The following is a 19,445-nucleotide window of genomic DNA, read 5'->3' as shown; positions in this document are numbered from 1 at the left end:
GAACTAGACTGAACTAGAACTGAACTAGAACTGAACTAGACTGAACTAGAAACTGAACTAGAACTGACTAGAACTGAACTAGGGAACTGAACTATAACTGAACTAGAACTGAACTAGAACTGAACTAGAACTGAACTAGAACTGAACTAGAACTGAACTAGAACTGAACTAGAACTGAACTAGAACTGAACTAGAACTGAATTAGAACTGAACTAGAACTGAACTAGAACTGAACTAGAACTGAACTAGAACTGAAACTAGAACTGAACTAGAACTGAACTAGAACTCTGAACTAGAACTGAACTAGAACGAACTAGAACTAAAACTAGAACTGAACTAAAACTGCTGTTTCAGAACTGATCCCAAAGAAAAACTGATTGTTAATATTTTGTCAGTTTTTTTCATTGGCATAATGCTCACAGATTATAAATAGTGCTTTTATCAAGAAAATACTTAGTTTAGCGAATCCAGTATTCGAAATACCCTTTTGTTTAAAACCTCACAGAGGATAGCATTTGAACATTGAATAGTTTTACCAAAAAGACTGATTTCCTTTTGATTTATTCACCAACCTGCCACATTAAATTAATCTTGCCACCAAACGCATTAAGATATTTAATAAATCTTGCACATACCGCACATTAAATTTCAACAGGTAATTAAAAATTTTTATACTCGCATTCATTTTTTATTTTATTGCTTTAGAATTAAAATCAGCATCAGTTAATTTTCCGTTACATTTTCGTTAACAAAATCTGGCAGAGTGTTATATTTTTTGTTAAGTTTTAATTAATGTCAGTTTAGTCTCTTCTTTTTACTGTTTTAGTATTTTATATCCTTCTTAAGTCCTTTATCAACATTAGCTTTCATATTTGAGTATTTGCTGTCATCAAAAATATACTCACAATCATATAAACACCTATGAAACCTATATAGATACATTAGTGTGGATTCGTTTTTAAGCTGATAAAAAAATTCGGTGATTTCCAGCTCAAAATAGAATTAGTACACAGAATTTGAAATGAAATTGTCCTTTTTTAAAAAAAATACTACAACTCACCATTGCAGAATAATTTATGAAATTTTAACCAAAAATATTAGGAACATTTCTCTGTACCATCCTAATATTGTTATGTTCTCATAATTTCAGCACATATATTGTATACATATACCCAGGTGTAAATCCTCCCTTAACGTAAATTAATGTTTAATGCATACAGTTTAGCCTTAATAGTTGATTATATTTTAGGCATTTTTTGGTTTAACACAAAGCTAAAAAAACCAAAACCAAAAAGAGGGAAAGGAGCAAAAAATTAAATGAGCTAAGCATTAATCATGGACAAATACTACATCTCCCACATCAACAACAAAAATGAATTTAAGGCATTCAAAAAGTGAGCAAAAGCTCATTAAATATAAAACACATACGTAATATAATTACATACTACAAAAGTTTGTGTGTATAATGTTTTGTTAGATAGTAGTCGAATTAGTTCTGAACTTACGTACATACTTATGTATGTATGCATTACCCTGCACCTATCTTAAGATACGTCAAGATTACCTATTCGATTAAGCTTTGATCGCCCGTGTCTGAAAACCTTGTAATCATAAATTCATTATTATACCCTACACCACTATAGCGGGTTGAGTATTGTGCATTTGTGCTGATGTTTGCAACACCCATATTGATCCTACACTCACCTTTAAGTATACCAGTCGGCTCAGAATCACTTTCTGTGTCGATTTAGGAATGTCCGTCTGCCTGTGTGTGTGTGTGTCCATGTAAAGCTTGTGCGCACGCTACTCGTCGCAATTTTTAAGATTATTTGATGAAATTTGGCACATATTCTTCTTTTGAACCAAGGACGAATGCTATTGATGGATGAAATATGTCCATTATTTCGTACAACCCCCATACAACCGTTCTTCTTGCCGAATATAAGAAATGCCGCATTAAGAGCACGTTCGACACTGATATTAAGTAACTATTTAGATTGTCTAGAGTCTAGAAGATCCCAGCAGAAACTTGCCACCCATAATCAGTGTTTTGGCCACCGATAGGCAGATTAAAAATTTGGAATTTTATCAAAATAATTACGCCAATATTATTACTGATCCAAACACTTTTACAAAGGGTAAGATATCACAATTTCAATATTTTTTATAATTTCTGTAAGTAAAATAATGTTCTAAGATTTTGGATCTCCTGCAAATGTAAAAATCGCGAAGGGAACCAATAAAAACTACAATTTAAACTCTGGGCAGCATAAATATTGGCTCTAGATCATGTTAAAAGCATACATATATATACATATGTTCTGCAAACTCTTCGAAATGGTTTTCAAGAATTCCGTAATTTTCAGTTGGTTACGGGAAAAGTAATTTTAAAGTACAAAAAAGTGGTCCATGGAACTCCCTAATGTACTTACATATCAGATGACATACATACACAGAAAAAAATATGCACATTTTTTTTCTTAACAATCGTTTGCTTAAATTTAATTTCGATTTTTATAAAAATTTTTATTTGGTTTTATAACGAATTTGTTTGATTTTCACGCAGAAGGAAAATATTTTCTAACAAACACTTTATTGAAATAAATTTAATTTTCAGTAAATATTTTTACTGGTTCAATAAATGTTTTTGTTTGAGTTTTATTTATATGTCAGCATATGGAATACAACAATAAAACTAGTTTTGGAATGTACTAAAATGAATTGATATAATTCTTACTTGGTTTATAACATTTAATGTATAAGTGTTTCAGTTTTCACAGTACAAATAATAGTTTCTAGAATGTGAAATAAATTTGTTGTAAGTATATAAGTACTTTTTTCTACAAATTTTAATTTTATAGAATTAGTAAAATTTTTGTTAAAATTCAATATATATTTTTTAACAAAATTTTTATAGATTCAATAAGGAATTTTGTGTATTATTATTGCCAAAATACAATAAATAATTTATCTGTTTCAGAAAAAATAATTGCTTGAATTTCAGTACAAATACAAATAATTTGCGTTATTGTTTAAGTAAAATAATTGTTTGGAAATGTTGCGAATATTTATTAATGTTTTTCGTAAATAGTATATTATTTTAATAAGAAAAATCCTGAAATTTTTTCAATAAAGAATTTACGAATTTGAGTACTTGATTTTACGAATTTCGTGATAGGTCCAATTTTAGTTAAAAAAATACTTGGCTTTATGAATTTTTTGTTTGATTTTGAATTTCATTTTTTTCTGTGTACATATTTACTAAACAAATAAAACCAAATTTTTATCTGATTAGGACTGGATACACAAAACTTTAAACCACCTACATTAATCCACTACCATCTAAGGAAATTAAATAAAATATATTCGTACATTAGGACTATTCCATTGGCATTGAGCAAACAATAAAACATTTAAGATTACCACTGAATATAAACATAAATCCATCCCACGAATTTTGAGAATCAGATCGACAATTCTGTATTGTGGTATATTCCAAATCAAAAATTAGTACGACTGATGAGTATGTTCAATTCTTTGGATATATAAAATTAAGATATGTTTATTAATTCCGGAAACAACTTGTTTCAGACCCACCTAATAAATCCAATTTTTAGTGTGTGTGGAAATCATGCTTATGTAAATGTGTGTGAATAAATGTCTATAGTAGTGGTAAATTGATGTGTATATGTGTTGATACCAGACAACAAGAGTGTAAAGCCCGGGTTAAATGTGTGGGTTTACAATCATTGTTACACAAACATACATATGAATATATGCTGAATATGTACCCTGCAGTTTGGGAAAACTATTCTGAACCAGCGATTTTGCCTATTGGTAAGTTTTACTTCAGGGTAAGGTAATAGATTACTTGGGGTCATGAATATCACTTGATCTGTAACCTATTTATACCTCTGGTGTGATTGCAGTCCTGGGGAAAAGAAATGCTACCAGTACATCTAGTGTACCAGGACTATAAACTGGTGATGATTTAATTTATCCTCGGATTTCCTTTGAATTATTTGACATGGGGTTGAACCAGAGAACTACATAATCTGGTACTATATAGGTGGCCAGCTCCTAAGTTGGTTAAGGTTCCTACAGAATCCACGTGCTGGCTGTGGTTTAAATCCAAATTCGGGGGAAGGGGTGCTTGGTTAAATGATTGATACACGGTGAAATATATATTTTCGGGATAAGTTTCTTTTACCGTTTGTAGACCTCCGAGGCATATATAATTAATGAAAGACCCTCATCTTGGTGTATTGCAATCCCGGGGTAAAGAGGTGTTACCAATACCTCTAGTCTGCCGGGACTATAAACTGGCTAGTCCTTGGTATGATTTGACATGGGGTCTAACCAGAGAACCACATAATCTAGTACTATGGGTGGCCAGTTGCGCGCACTACTTGTCCAGGCTGGTCAGTTGGTTGAGGTTCCTTCGGGATCCACGTAGTGGGTGTGGTTTAACCCCAAATTCGTGGGAAGAGAATGTTGGTTTAAGGGCTGATATATCCTATACATAATGCGTTGGTAAAGAGCAGTATATGCTGGATTCCTAAACCCGATCGGTATTTCTTACCGGTCGTATAGTAGGGAGCCGATATATGCTGGGGAATTGTCAGGTTAGCGTTTAGTGATTGCCTGTCATTAAGTAGAGAGAACTTTATGATCATGGGAATGGAAATGATTCAAACATTGGTGAAAGATTGGGAAAGTCTCCATATATTGGAGATTAGTACTGATTTAGCATGCCTTTTTACGCTTCGGGGAAGTTTCTCGGTGCTGTTACCATCTCAACAGGATATATTGATTTATGCTACGCGACTATTTGTCGGGGCAATTATTGTGTTCAGTTGACTTTGGAAATTCCTACATCCTTTGTTACAGATCGGTTCATAAAGATGTATCCTGATTTATTATCTTGGGTATTTCGGGCTACCAAATACGTCTCTAGGTGCTGTTGCCAAACCAACAGGAGTCATCTCAGTAGTAAGTAGGGTGAGTCTTTAGATGATGAGAATGTTTGTGGGGACAGTGCATTCTCATAACATCAATAGGGTGTTTTTAGCTGATGTTGGGCCCGCCCCTACTATCGGTTCTAACCAGTGATTGCCTTTTCCTTTATCGGGGTTATATTGAGCTTGCTCATGACACCTGTCTTTACCCAAAGGGGCTACTATGGCAAGAGATTAGATAGTTCGAGTACTTGAGCAAAGTGCTCGTATACTGGACCGGACATCCATATACGTAAATTGCCACCGGCTTGTAAAAAGCACAATGGGGCGGTGGTGAGTCGTTACTTTTATACTCAACCAGTGGTTGAAAAAAACCGCCGTGAAATAAGGCCTTCAGGGCAGGTGTTCACATAAAGCACTTTGACATTCGTGTTACCGTTCATACTTTCTAGGGGCGGTGGTGAGTCGTTACTTTTATACTCACCCAGGGGTTGAAAAAGACCATTGTAAAATAAAGCCCTCAGGGCAGGTGTTCACATAAAACACTTTGACATTCGTGTTACCGCTTGTAGTTTCTAGGAGCGGTACAAACCACAGAACAATGTTGTGTATTAATAAAATGTTGGATTTGAGCTGATAATGCCAAGATTCGATTAGATACTTTTATCTGTTGAATGAGAAGGATTCTGAGTTGTATTTGAGGTGTTGTCGGATTGAGTGACTGATGGAGTGACGGTTGTAGTGGCGGAGGAGTTGAATGGATGTTTGGCGAAACTGAATGAAATGTTGGCGGAGTTCTTAATACTTTAATCTTTAATTTATGGGCGATTTTCCTTCATGGTTGAGTCTGTTGGAGTTTACTCTAAAACACGCTCAACTTATCACTGTAGGTCCTTGAGGCCACTCAAATAATTCTGGCTATTTAAATATAGATTTGTGTTTCGAAATACCAATTACGTTCCTAGGTGCTGTTGCCTAAACAACAGCTAAAGCGGATTTTTAGATGATGGAGACCCTTTGGAGTCTTCAATGACAACGTATTGTCAGGATCGATTGTTGGGGTCACTGAACAAGAAGGACCCTCTTTATTTAATCCAATTGGCTCTTCCTCTCTCTGTCGTTCCGTGGATCACTTGGCAAGAGATTAGATAGCTCGAGTACTTGAGCAAAGTGCTTGTACAGGGACCGGCCCAACCAGGTACAAAACTTACGTAAAGGGCTTCGACATTATGAACTCTACTTAGTAGCAGTTTGTGGGAAAAACTGCTGGGTATGTTTAAATATTTTTTTATTTGTATGATTTTTTTTTTTCTGTTTGCTTGTATTTTAGTAAATGACTACTAATTAATGAAATTTTATGTTTAAAATGTCAGGTGTTGTTTTTGTTGGCTCTTTGGCACATTGCGAATAAGTTCGTTCGGTTTGGTGGGTTTCCAAACAGTGAATATGTTTTCACACAAAGCCAACTACCAGCAATTAAAATATACTTATATAAATACATCCTTATAATACAGATACACAGAAATAACATTGCACTATGGGGGAAGTTGCATAAAAAAATGCAAATCCAAACAAATTAATATATAAACTTACAAAGAGATTAATACTCTTCAGACATTTCATAGAGTCTTTGACTTGTGGTCTGACCAGAGAAGCTATGAAAGTCGGTTTGGCTTGCAGGATACGTCCTGTAAACTATGGTTAAAAAGTCCACTGTGGAATAAGGCCAGAAAGGGGGTGTTGAGTTCCCACTGTGCGTCATTTAATGAAAAAAAGTATTTATATAAAGTTTAAATGTTTGTATTGCGATTTTAATTTAATGAAATACGATATTTTAAATATGCCCAAAATAAAATATGAGAAACGATAAAAATCTGCGGTAAAAAATAACACAGATTTATCAAACCAGACCGGTAACTAACCAAACCATCAAAGCATTAAATTTAGGGTCTTGCTTCTATTTAATAAACGATATTTGACAGGCAGTATTTTTTTGTTTTGTGGGATTTATTGTACCGTTGTTGTCGAGTTTTAAAAACGGATTAAACGAGACATTTACCTTAAAATAAAAAGGCAGATGTTTACAATGCCTTTACAAGGATTTAAATTTATGACATTATTTTTTCGTTTTTTTTTTTTTTTAAGGAAAAGTAGCAACATCTAGTATTAATAAATTTAAACTAATTAAAAAAAATCATGTTAAAAACTTTTTTAATAAGGCATAAAAGTTATCTTTGCAACAATCAAAAAAGTAATGAAAAAATATTTAGGGTTCTCTCTCCTTTTTTTTATATGTACGTTCTCTTCAACAAGTATTCTGCCCTTTTTTAACTGGTTAACAAAAAAAAATAACACTTTTTTGTTAGGAAGATTTTTTATATTTATTTTGTTGTTTGTATACAATAAAAATCATTATTAAATTTTCTAGTTAAAATATTGCGCTCCTTGTTTCTTCCTTTTTTTATGGTCGTATAATTGGCAACGAGTTATTGAACCATAAATCGTAAGCCATAAACATTATTATAACATTTTGTTGTTGTTTTGTTATGTATCATAATATTAAATTGTATTGAATGACAGTGGTTTATTTAATAAAAAAAATTAAAGAATTTATTTCAATATTTTTTAACGACTGAATGTTGATTAATTTTAAGGGTTAATTCGATAACACTGTTTCTGTTACAAATTCCTTTTTGTACCCTACACCACTGTAGTGGGAAGGGTATTATGCGTTTCTGCTGATGTTTGTAACGCATTAAAATATTAGTATTATACCCACCTTAAAGTATACCGATCAACTCAGAATCACTTTCTGAGTCGATTTAACGATGTCCGTCCGTCCGTCCGTGTGTCCATGTAAACATTGTTATCAGAGTAAAGGTCACGATTTTCAAGATAATTTGGTGAAGTTTGGAATACACGTTTGTTTTGACCCCAGGACGAAGCCTATTGAAAATTGTTAAAATCGGTTCATTATTTCACTTAGCCCCCATACAACTGAACCCCCCGAAAAGGGCTTTTGAGCTCATAATTATGTATAATATCAATGTATCTCGATGAAAGTTCGCACAACTAAGTTCTATACAAGCCTTAATGACCTTGCCGAATTTCGAAATTATCGGACTTCATTTGACCCTAGCCCCCACACAAAGCCCCCTTCACAAAGTGACTTGAATATCCGCAATTAATTTATTAGCACTGTTATTGCAATCAAATTTAGCACAGACAAATGTTGTATATATTATATAAATATTATATAAATGCAAATCTATCCAGCCCATTTTATCGGGATCGGTCCACATTTGCTCCTATCTCCCATATAAAGCTTCTTTGAGAAAATAATCTTTTCACCAATAAATAGCTTTTTTTTTTTGGTCAATTATGGACCGATACTCGTCAAATTTTCTAGAACGATTTTAGTTTAGGCAGTTATGAGCGTTAAAGTCTTTTTCTGAAGGGGACCTTATATGGGGGGTAGGGTCAATTATGGACGGATGCTTATAAAATTTTACAGAGCGATTTAGGTTATAGATGCTTCTTTTAGTCAGTTATGAGCGTTATATTCATTTTCTGAAGGGGAGCTTATATTGGGCATAGGCGAATTCGTGGACCGATATTGCCCATTTTCAATACCAAACAAACTGCATCAATATAAAATGTCTGTGCAAAATTTCAGCTCGCTAGCTACTTCCATTTGGACTCTATCGTGTTTTCAACATATAGACAGACAAACCGACGAACGGACATAGCTTGATCGTCTTAGAATTTAATAAGGATCCAGAATATATATATATACTTTTATGGGTCTTAGAGGAATATTTCGATGTGTTACAAATGGAATTACAAAAACAATATATTAACAGTTATATATATACTATCGGCCCTTATTAGATTCGAAGACTATCTATCTATGCCCGTTTTCTTTAAACACGCATTGAAAATAGCTTAAATGGGCTCGCATTTGACTCTTGTCTCCGTAAAGGGTTTTATTCCGAAAATTACTAAGGAAATTATTAAGTACTAGCAATACCCAGTGTGCTTTGCTACTCTAAAAGCAATATAAATAAAAGACCCCACTTAACGATTTTGAAGATTCTAACTACAATAGTTTTCCAGATATACAATTTGTTACATATGGGAGATGCCACGCAAATTATTGCAAGTTCTCCAATTTTCCTGAGCGTTAAATAAGACTTTAATGTAATCTATTAAAAATGTTGTATTTAATTCATATATGGGAGGTGCCAAGCCCCCATTGAAAGTCCGCCCGTTATTCCCTAAATGCTCACATGAATGTCAAAGTTCGTCAAGTAAATTTGAAGATTCTGGTTCTAATAGTTTCTCAGATAAACTAATTTTTCTATTTAATTTATATGGAGGCTCCAAGACCCCCAGATGAAAAATGTTCAGATGAATAATAAAGTACTTCGTGCAAAATTTTAAGAATTTAGTTCTCTTAGTTTTCCAGATAAACGAATTTTTGTATTTAATTCATATGGGAGGTGCCAAGCCCCCCATTAAAAGTCCGCCCGTTATTCCCTAAATGTTCAGATGAATGTCAAAGTTCTACATGTAAAATTTGAAGATTCTAGCTCTAAATATACGATTTTAGCTATTTAATTTATATGGGGGCTCTAAGTTCCCCAGCTAAAAATCCGCCCTTTTTCCTCCAAAATGTTCAGATGAATATTAAAGTTTTTCGTACAAAATATGAAGAATTTAGTTCTATTAGTTTCTCAGATAAACGCATTTTTCTATTTAATTCATATGGGAGGGACCGCTCCCCTCATTGGCAGTCCGCCAATTTGTTACCCAAAATGTTAACATGGATGTTAAAATTCTTCATGCAAAATTTATAGCTTCTAGCTGTAATAGTTTGCAAGATAAACAAATTTTTTTATTTAATTAATATGGGAGGTGCCATGCCCCCTGCTGCTAGTCACCAACTTTTTGTCCTAAATAATCATATTGACACTAAGGTGGCTTCTACAAAATTTGAGGACTATAACTGTTATATTATCTCAAATATGGGGATTTAATATTTTCTTAATATAGGCTCCTCGCCCACTTGAAATTTTAAAATAAAAAGTAGCCTATAACCTCTTCCAGACATATAGGAATACACTGTGAAAATTTCCAGAAAATTGGTTTAGCCGTTTAGTTCGTAAAGTTCAAACATACAAACAATATAGATATAGAAGATATATCTCCCGGGCATGTTTCCTTGATACCAATACCTCTAGTCTGCCGGGACTATAAACTGGTGATGATCAAATGTATCCTCGGCCTTTCCTTCCAAAGATTTGACATGGGGTCGAACAAGAACACCACATGATCTGGTACTACATGTGGCCAGTTGACCGCAGGACATTGTCCTGGCTGGTCAGTTGGTTGAGGTAGTGGCTGTGGTTTTAAACCAAATTCGCGGAAAAAGGTGCTTGGTTAAAAGATTGATAGACGGTAAATTATAAATATTTCGGGATAAGGTTCTGTTACCTCTCCTAGTTTCTAGGAGAGGTACAAACCACAGGGCAAGGCTGTAGATTAATAAAATGTTAGATTTGAGCTGATAATGCACAGTTAATACCTTATTTATCGGCGATTTTCCTTCATGGCTGAGAGTGTGTTGGAGTTTACTTTAAAACAAACTCAACTTGTCACTGAAATAAGTCTAATTTCTATTTAATATAGATCTGTGTTTGCGAACCACCAATTACGTCCCTAGATACTGCTGCTGAAACAACAGAGCCATCTCAGTAGTGTGGTTGGCCGACTTTAAGAGGTGAAGGAATGCACTGGGGAGAATGTTTGTAGGGACATGCTATTCCTCATAGCATCAATAAGATGTTTTCATCTGATGTTAGGTCCGCCCTTTCTCTATTCACAACTTCTGTAAAATTACAGATTTTTATATTTGGGATCCAAGTATATAGTCAGAAGGACTAAAATATGAAAATGTGGAAAATTGGTGGGTGACAATACTTTTTTATTTCCATATTCGAAATCAGCACACCAAATAACACTGGGATTAATAAAAGTTATTTTAAAAGGTTTTTCATAGTTGACCTAAGTAATTTTGTTTGGTATTGAAAATGAAAAATGTCGGTTTACAATTTCGCCTAGCCGATATACAAATGGACACTCGGAATATAGTTAAAGGAGCCAATTATAAACAGCAATTGTGAAAAAAAGGTTTACCCAACCAGAAATTATATTCTGCTGTACGGTGGACACCGTACCTCAAAAAACAACATTCGAAACTAAAGGATAAAAAGTTAGTACTTACGTATATACTTATATGTAAGTCATTACTAGACTGACTCTAATTAAGGCTGGCGGTATGTAGTAGTCATAAGTACCATGTTGGGAAACTGATCACAAATTATTGATATAAATTTAATTCTACATTTATAGATAACTATTAAATTGACATTTTAGCCTACAACTCTTTCTGAAATGACAATTTTAAACGTAACATATAAATATTGTAATATTTTGAAAGATTTGATAAGAAAACCCATTCAAAATGCTTGATCTCTTCAATTATACATATGTCACTCAAAAATTTATAAAAATTTTGCGTCCAACATTGTTACAGTTACATTTTAGTTACATAGACTTAATAAAATATTCTTTAGGCGAATGCATTGTTAGAGTTTTGTAATTTTTTCATATTTTATTTACAATATAAATATTTTTTTATTTAGGCTCCTTTCAATATTGTGACAATACATAAATAATGCTCCATTGACATTTGTTTTATTGACATCAGTCGCTGAATTTAACAATAACAGTTGCGACAACTAAAACAATAACAACAAATATAATATGTACGAACATTTTAATGCTTAAGCAGCAGTTGAATTTACAGCAATGACAGGAATTGAAGAGTAAAAAACTTACTTCCGTTTCCGTTTATCAAGTTATACATGCTGTGTTTCTTCAACAGTAAATATTAGGGTAGTGTAATTTTATTTAAATAGATTTCCAAATGGTTTGTATTCAAAATTTGAATGTTTTTACTTGCTTTAAGTCCATATCGAAAATTATTAAAAATATTTGCAATTAGTAGTCCGCAAGTCAATGGGTGTTACAGATAGGCAAACACTTTAAGTGAAATGAAATTTTATATGTAGTTGTATTTATAGGTAAATATAGAAGTTTAAGAAAAGCATATATAGTTTTTGTTATGAACTCTCCCTATTGTTGAAGTCATCCATCAGTAAAAACAAATAAAAACGGAATACGAGCAGTACATACTATTATACAAATAATTCAATTTAAAATTTATGCATTCAGTCAATGTCGTCAATAGCACCACTCACTGACTTCCTTTCACTGTGTACGTGAATGTGTGAAAATATTCAGATGCATACACACTCCCCATAACATTAAAAAGGTTATTTTTTCTCATAAATTTAGAGTTTTTGATAAACAATAATTTATTGCAAAATAGTTCCTGATTTGTCATAAAACAAGTAATATGTAGTGATGCATACGGCCATGCTGAATCTTATACAATCACATTTGTACATATGTATGTTTCCAAAATCAAGAGTAGACGAATGTTTTGCAAAGACAAAGAATGTGTCACAGCGTTTCACTACACTCTCCGCATGCTCTACATTTGTCTAAATAGGTTCGTCCTATTTTGTATAGATAAGTCCAAGTTACGACCGCAGGTTAATTCTTCTAATTCTTACGCCCACGTTGTAAATTCAGTCATAGGTTTTACTTAATGCATATAGATATATGTTGCCTTATTAAATTTTCGTAAAGTGTACGGAAATACAAAGGATACCGTATTATTAATGCAAAATTATGAAATTATTTGCAATATGTGATAAGTACCATTAAGGTTAAAAAACCGACATTAATACGTACCATCAATGGGTTAAGCCCTGTCCAAACATTATCTCAAACTTTTGAATATAATTTCGATTTGAATTTTTTTGTTGATAATAACTTCCGTCATAATGCTGATATCTTTATACAATTTTACAAATTTATGCTAATAGATTGTTTACCATGCTTTCGCCATCCTGGTAGTTGATGTTCTGCGGCAATGTTGCTGAATCTTTATCCAAAAATTCGGTGTAATGTTAAATCGCTTGAACAACAGGAAAATCTCACTTATAATCAGGGCTGGGAGACCGGGCATGGTGTACTGGACCTGGAGACCTGAAGCGCACATCTTTCCCGTCAAGATGGTCAAGATATATCACTGCCAACTGTAATAGCTCTTTGTAGTCGTTTCTTGGGTGGCATTACATTAGTTTTCTTTGCAGTTCTTCTTTGATATTCTCTACTTTTTCTTTGGGCAGTACTTCCAAAACATTTTCGTACTTAGATTTATTAATCGCCGACCATTCATTTTGTAACCCATTCAATATGTCTGGACGAGGTCCCTATGTGTTTTCAAACTTGCAGTCAAAAACCCCTCTCAACAAGAATTTTAAAACGTAGTGTCGGCAAGCTCTCGACCTAACATCTGCTCCAGGAGTCTCCAGTATTTGATGCGGTTGAATTTTTTTTAGTGGACCTCTGACGGGCCTATCTGAAAAATGTTCTTGTTTATCAAGATAGCTTTAATAGACTATGAAATATGTGCGTTTAAGTGACTTTCGGAAGTAGGCCTTATATAGTTGCTATGATCAATTGTGGACGGATCCGGAGAAAATGTTGCTGCTATGACCAATTGTAAACCAAAACTATATTTGATAATGTTATTTTTCTAATTTAAAGCTATAATCGTAATATTTATACCTAAACCGGGGAAACCTAGCTATGCGACACCTAAGTCCTATCGACCGATAAGTCTTAGGTCCTTCCTACTTAAAACCTTGGAACGGATGGTCGATAGTATGATTAAAAGCAGTATACAAGACAAAGACCTAAAATTTAAGCAGCATGCTTATGTAAATGGACGATCGGTGGAAACAGCTTTAAACGAAGTTGTTTACTACATAGGTGAATCCTTCGATAGCAAACTGAAAACACTGGCGAAATGCATTGACACCGAAGGCGCTTTCAAGAACGTTCATACTGATATTCTTATCCAATATCTAGACCAGTTTTATGTTGATCGTTTGCTCCGTAACTGGGTCAACCACATGCTAAGAAACAGATGCATAAGTTCCAGATAGTTATGTCTGGAAAAAGGTATTTCGCGGTATACCACAGAGTGGCATTTTGTCACCTTTACTCTGGGTTACCACGATTAATAGCCTCCTAAGGACCCAAACCGAGAAAGGACTTAGACCTGTCTGCTATGCAGACGATGTCGTAATACTTTTAAAAGGAAAGGATCCAAATTACTTGTGTAAAAGAGCTGATGAGGCTCTGAATACGGCCTTGAGCTGGGCTCAACCGAGAGGCCTCAATGTTAACCCGGCGAAGACTGAAATCTGTCTTTTCACAAGAAAGACAAAAATTTCTACGTATAAGATACCGGTGACAGACAAAGTTAAGTACTTAGGTGTAATCCTTAGGTGTAATCCACCACATAGAGGATAGGATCAACAAGGCACATCGGTGCTGGGCAATATGTAGGAGAACTACAGGCATGAATTGGGGTCTTAATCCTACTATGTAAAATTGGCTTTATAAAAGTATAATTAGACCAATTCTAGCTTATGCTTTAATAATCTGGTGGACTTCCTTGGACAAAAAGTGCAATATCAAACTACTACAGGGAGTTCAGCGTACATGCTGCTTGGGTATACATAAGTGGTGCCATATGTACTACTTTAACCAAAGGTTGCTAGATATTCCACCCACTGAAGCATATTTAAGGTATGAGGCGGCGCTTATAGCCGAACGTCCCTTTACTTAAGCGAACTGGCCAAAAGCGGTTAAAGGATACGTCATCAATGTATACTGGACACATTGGAAGGTTACACAATATGTCGAAAACTTTGAAACGATGATCCCAGATATAATGTCTTGGTCAAGCGGAAAACTCGTAGGAGTCCGTTGTGGTGGATGGTGGATGTGAATGGCTCTTATTTGGGGGACAAAGTGGGCCTGGGGTTCTATATTGAAGACCCAGAAACAGAAGTATACCACCGTTTACCTAATCATAACACAAGCTTCCAGGCAGAAGTCCGAGCAATAACGGAATGTGTAAGTAAATTGAATTAGAATAAATATGGCGCCCACGGCCCTTAATATATTCACCGACAGCCAGAAGGCAATTAGGGCGATATAAGGTGATACAATTAAATCTAAGACCGTATTGGATTGTAAGAAAGCTTTAACTGAATACTCTCCCAGAGGTAAGGTTTACACCATATGGGTACCAGACCACTCAGGTGTAGTCGGCAACGAAAGGGCGAATGTAATAGCTTTAAAGGGAAGGGAGCTCGAGATAGTTAACCTGACGAACGCAAAACCATTCGGTGCAACAAAGGCTGAATTAAAAATATGGGTGAGAGAATCCCATAAGGCCACTTGGAATAATGAAACGGTGGGTAGAACCACAAATTCCTATGGGATGATCCTGATGAGAACAGGACGAGAAATCTCCTCAAAATGAGCAAGTCTGAAGTTAGTATGATGGTACGTATTCTGAGTGGTCAATACAAATTTGGTCGTGCGGATTCAGATGAATGTAGAGCATGTGTAGGGGATAGTCGTTGAGTCAGATCCAAGTATCTTGGAGGTGATGGAGGTGTGACTAACACTGATTGGAAAATTCTTAGAAATTATGTCCAGGAAACTGAGTTTCTGAATATTGAAAAATGGCCTAGGTGTATTTCTTCGGATTTGATGTACTATACATCCTCCTATCAACCTAACCTAAACCTATAATTTATTATTATTTTTAGAAAACTTACCAATTTTTTATTCTTTTAATTTCATTAAAAATGCATTTATAAATTTGAATGTTTATATATTTCATATACATTTATTAATTTCTTTTTTTATTAATTCTTTTATTTTTATTAATCAATTTCCAATAACTCGAAATTAATTGAGATTAAAACGCAATTAAATAAATAAATTACAGTATACAGGAGGTTGATTATAGTTTAAAGATTCTTTGTTTAATTTGTTGTTCATTTTTATTTCAAATATAAATATTTATTTTACTATTGTGTTTTATAATGTTTAATTTTCATTATAATTGTTTTTTTTTTATTAATTATTTGTTTGATTATTATTTTTTTATTTAAATACACATTCTGTTGTTAAGTTAATAAATGATTTAATATAATTTTTTAAAATAATATTTGTTTAAATATTATTATAATAGTTTTTGTAGTAATTAATACGGTGTTTGATACTAAAAATAATAAAATTAAAAATCAATTATTTTTAAAATTAAAAGAAATAATACATAGCAAAATAAATACCCAGCAAACATTTTAGTTACAATTAATTGCTAAATAAATTTAATGGGAAATTGCTAATAATTTAGAAGTTTAAACTTTAGTTAAACTAAAACTATAAATAATTTAGTTTTGCTTTATAATTTATGATATTTAGCAGATATGAATCTGTTTTTATTGATTCTTTTAGACTGTTTTTTACAGCTAATTTATAATATAATTTAGCTGAGTTTCTTTTCCTTAAAATTAGTCATAATATTTAATAATAATGTTTTTAACTTTAATTTTTGTTTTTTTTTTTATTGTTTATACAGTCTTATTACCTAATAAAACTAAACTAAGTTTAACTACCAGTTATATTAGATACGTTACGATTTGTTTTCAGTTTTTCTTTTATATTGTTTTATACTCTTATAATTTAAATGTGTCTCAAAGAATGGTCGTTTTGTTTAAATTTCGTAGGAAGTTAAAGTATTTTAGTTTTTTAAGTTTGAAATAAAATTTTAATTTTTTAATTGGAAATTATTTTTTAACAAACATATTCATTAAGCAAAACTTTTCTTAATGATGAACCCTTTGCTGAATTGTGCACAAAATATAATTTCACTAACAATGGAGCATTATGTCCGCATAGGAGATTATATAAGGTAACCAGAGTTGGTTGTTCGCAAAAGACGAGATGCTGACGGTTTCTCAGACAATCAATCGGATGCAGATAACATAAACTTTGAATGGCTGCTTAAACCTGACGACGACTCATCAATGAGAAAAGACGACTAAAGAATGATATATGTACATGCAAGGAAAATTAAAGCATCGAAGACACGCTTGCAGATTCTATATTCCATTATCGACCGAATGGCCAAACGCAACGTTCAATGGGAACTGCGAACTTGGAGGAGAAACACAGGTGGTCAAGCTGTGGCGAATACAGTGGCGTGTCATAATGTCCAGTGACATAATGTCCATGAACGATATGGTACACTAAATTCAGTCATAGTGTCCATGGACGTTATGACAACTTCAAAAGTGTCAGAATGTCAAGAGTCCATTTATCAAAAACAAGTCGAATTTATAGAAGCCGGTATTCGAAATATATTCGAAATTTGCGCCCTGCGCCCGGCCGAAGAATGGCTATCCAGGACACCTGTTTAAAGGAATCAAAAACGCTACATACATCAAATTTCGGAGCAATTCTTTTCAGGATAAGAGTGACCCTTTCCTAAATCCTAAACAAATTTTCCAATACATTTTTGTTTTAGAAGTGTGACAATGTCCATGAACATTATGACACTTTTTAGAATTGTCATAACGTCCACGGACACTATGACCCATTTTGGTGTGTCATAACGTCCATGGACATTATGTTACTGGAGATATGTTACCAACAAATATTATGTAGTTTTTACTGAATGTACTTTCGTCTGATGTCAGAAACTCTGTTTCCTGGACGTAATTCCTAAGAATTTTCCGAACAGTGCTCATGAGAAATGTTATATCCGGAATAATAACACTCCCAAGATATTTACAAGATCTAAATTCGGCGAAAGCCTGACATTGTCTATGAAAGTTCTCCAGAGTTTCACTCTCCTTCTACATGCTCTACAGTCGTCTGAATTCGAACGTCCAATTTTGTATATCAACATTGTGTTTGTTTTTAGGTTCGTCAGGTTAACTACCTCGAGCTCCTTTCTCTATTTTGTTGCCGACTTCTCTTGAGTGGTTGGTACATATGTAATGTAAACCTTACATCTGGAAAAGTATTAGTTTAAGATTTCCTACAATCCAATTCGGTCTTAGATTTAACTTTATCACCTAATATCTCCCTAATTGCTTTCTGGCTGTCTGTGAATATGTTAAGCCCTGGGGGCGATAGTTGACAATGGCGTATATAAAAATGGATAAATTGAACAGATAGGGCCTTTTGTTTTTTGTCAATAAAATCGCTAATTTTGGCCGGACATTTGTTTTGATGCAATATATTATAATCAACAATAAAATCGATTCTGAATTTTTAGTTAGTTAGGGCCGTTTGCGTTTTAGGTGACGATATGTATATTTCAATGAGAGGAATATCTATTAACGTTTCCAGAGCCGACGTATAACTCATGGCACCACTTATACCCATGCAGCATATACACTGAACTTGCTGTGGTAGTTTGATATTACACTTTTTGTCCAAATAAGACCACCAGAAGCCTAAATTAGAATTGGTCTAATTATACTTTTATATAGCCAATGTGTCATAGTAGGACTAAGGACCTATTTCATGCCTTGGTTCTCCTACATAGCGCCCAGCATCGTTCCTATCCTCTATGTGGTGTCTCCATTTAAATTTCCAGGTAATTAGGCATTTTTTGTCTATCTTGTGAAAAGACAGATTTCGTCTTCACTTGGTTAATATTGAGGCCTTTCAATAGAGCCCAGCTCAAAGCTGTATTCAGAGCATCTTCAGCTCTTATACACCAGTAATTTGTATCTCTCCCTTTAGAAGTATTACGACATCGCCTGCATTGCAGACATGTTTAAGTTCTTTCTTGGTAAAGTGTCCTGTAGTGTACCGCGTAATAGTTAAATCTATAAAAGTATGTACTTAGGAATGACAAAGCACCAGGCTTGGATGAAATTAACATGTAAAAGTCTACATTCGATCCACATCTAGGGGATATTTTGACCATTAGAAAGAACTTCTGGACATTACATGCACTTCGCTCTGAGCTCTATTCCCAACGATTAACGAAGTGCTGTATACCATTTTTTTGATTCGAGTACGCTGGTTTTAGGGATTATTAATCAGTCACAGATAATGGAAACACACTTCATATTATTGTTGCTAAATCGGTGGAATGGCGATCTGTATTGCACATTTATAGACTTTGCTGAATTTTCGATATATTTTACCACCTGGCTACCTGGCAAATGCTGAAGTACAAAGAATCCAATTCGTTTCTTATAAGTAAGTAATGGAGGTGTAGGACAAGTAATCGACGTTATAATGGCTAAGGCAATCGTTAATAGAAGAATCATTATTTAGTGTAACTAGACGTCTTGAAGGTCTCGACCATTTCGATGTCACACACATTCTACGATATGTCAGTCAAACTACAGCAAATACCACTGAACAATACCACCAATTCTCAAAAGTTCTAAATAA

The sequence above is a fragment of the Lucilia sericata genome, unplaced genomic scaffold (genome assembly GCF_015586225.1).
Source record: "Lucilia sericata isolate MDLA Ls3-8-SP2 unplaced genomic scaffold, ASM1558622v1 Contig000369F_arrow, whole genome shotgun sequence".
Taxonomy (NCBI): domain Eukaryota; kingdom Metazoa; phylum Arthropoda; class Insecta; order Diptera; family Calliphoridae; genus Lucilia; species Lucilia sericata.
Note: the sequence above shows the minus strand (reverse complement) of the source record.